This window comes from Olea europaea, chromosome 17 (assembly GCF_002742605.1).
Source record: "Olea europaea var. sylvestris chromosome 17, O_europaea_v1, whole genome shotgun sequence".
In the NCBI taxonomy this organism is placed as follows: domain Eukaryota; kingdom Viridiplantae; phylum Streptophyta; class Magnoliopsida; order Lamiales; family Oleaceae; genus Olea; species Olea europaea.
The window spans coordinates 12,233,078-12,235,525 of record NC_036253.1 but is presented as its reverse complement, the minus strand read 5'-3'; positions in this window follow the sequence as shown (position 1 = coordinate 12,235,525).

Below are 2,448 nucleotides of genomic sequence, written 5' to 3'. Positions count from 1 at the left end.
AGATGAAATTGAAATAAAAATATTGCTTTATGCCTCAGTAATAATAAATTTCAAAATTTTATTAAAATAGGGAAACAGACGTCTGGGTCCATCATTTGGATTGACAGAAAGTTAGGACTTCCTTATGCAGATGTCTAGATATGTTAAGAGAACATTCAGTTGAGCATGAAATCTGATTTTATGTATTTCATATTGAATGTGATCTATTACGTTTTGATATCAATTATTCAATTTTATTTTCAAGCTTCAAAAAGAAGGATGGTGGTCTTGATGCTTTTGAAAATAATGTCAAAAGAAAAATCATTGAAATTATTGGAGATCACTCATCTCCTTTTATTGAAAATTGTTTTCTTAATAGATAAAATTAAACATATCTATTTGGTTTTTAGTTAATTGTGTGATAAATGTTATCATAACAAATTTGATTCTTCCTTATTAAGAATGCTACATCAAAAAGAGAATATTTATAGGAAGCCAAAATAAGGATGTTTATGTCATTGAATTTGAAAGTGAAGAAAAATGTTTATCACATTTTAAAAGATACTTGACTTTGGCATAAAATATTAGAGTCATGTTTGCATAGACCAACTTTCAAATGTTTTCAAAAAGTTTTGTTAAAGGTATGCCATATTTGAAATTTGAGAAAGAGAAAATTTGTGGCATGTCAATTTGAAAAACAAGTGAAGAGTTTCTTCTAACTTAAGAAATATTCTTCGACTACAAAACATTTTCAATTTCTTCACATGAATTATTTTGAACCATCTAGAATCACAAGCTCAAATGGTAGGCATTACGCTTCATCGTTATTGATGACCATTCTAGATTTCTTGAGTCCTATTTTTGAACCTAAAGCATGAATCAATTAAACATCTTTAAAGAAAGGTTCAAAATAAAAGGGATACACTATTACATGTTTGAAGTGATCATGATGGAGAATTTGATAATTTTGATTTTGATGATTTTTGCAAAATTGATGGCTATGAACATTATTTCTTGGCTCCTAGAACTCTTCAATAAAACGGTGTAGTAGAAAAGGAGAATTATGCATTGTTAGAAATAGCTCAAACTATGAAAATGGTTTACAATAATATATTTTTTTTAGCACTGCATTCCATGTTGCGGGTACATTTTTTTGATAAGTCTGCACTTTTGACATATAGAGTTTTTCAAAATTGTTTACTTAAAATTGTTTGGTTGCAAATTTTCTTAAGCACTAAAATTTGGGAATTATCAATGAATTTAAAGTATGTGGCTAAATTGAATTTATACCAAATGTTATCGTATGATTGATTCTATGTTCATGATTGGTTGGAACATATATAAATTTTACTCAAATGTTTATGCTTTCATCATTTCATCACTAATGCCTTGATTAACATTTTTACTACAATATGATGATTATCCTCTTATTTAAACTTGCATATATTTGGCATCTTGTGATCTATCGAGGAAAAATGTATTACTATTTTCTATGGTTGACTTAAAATTTTGATCTTATATGACGTACTCTTCCTATATGCTAACTTTTTTATATAGAATTTGAAAAACATTACATCTCTTATAAAAAGATGGGGGGAATACATGTATAAAAGATAGTGAAAATAACGTGATATCTAAATATTTCCTATGATCATGTTTTGATCTTAAATGTTATATCTTTTTGCCTATGCAAAAAGGGAGAAATATAATGAGATGATTTTATAAACTTTGAATTGAAAATATAATATGCTTAGGGTTCATGAACAAATGGGAAAGAGTGAATGTATATTTTGAATATATGGTTTGTAAAAGCTAGGGAGAATATAAATTACAAGCTAAATTTATATTTCTTTATCAACTTGATATAAATTATTCAATTCTACCTTGCAAATCATTTTGTTTGTCATAATCAAAAAGGGAAAAATTGTTGACATATAGTTGACTTCATTTTCAATATTTTAATCATAACAAACAAGATTAATATTATTTCTAATAATTTATTTTTAGTGATGATAGTTCAATGTTAAAATCTATCAAACATTATATATTGGACTTGAAATGAAGATCAAATTAGAAGTTGTTTATGCAATTCAAATCAAATCATTCAAGACGAGAGCTTAAAAGATAAATGTCAAGAAAAGTCCAAATCGAAGTCAAGCATTGAAAACTAACGACAAGAAAGATAAAAATCAAAAGTTCAAGAGCCTAACATGGAAGAAACTTCAAAGTAAGATGAAATATTATACTTTCTAGATTATATGTAAAAGTATAACACTTTGATCCTTAGTAATGAATGGCAATGGCTCAAACATTATTTGGTGCACGAAAAGTTATTTTTCACTATCACTTGCATAAAATGTTTTAACCAAAAGTAAGATTGATTTTTTTTTCGAAGTCGTTCTTGAACTTGAATCACAATTCTAAAAAAAAAAAATCAATGGTCAACCGACTGTCCAATTGACCAGGCGC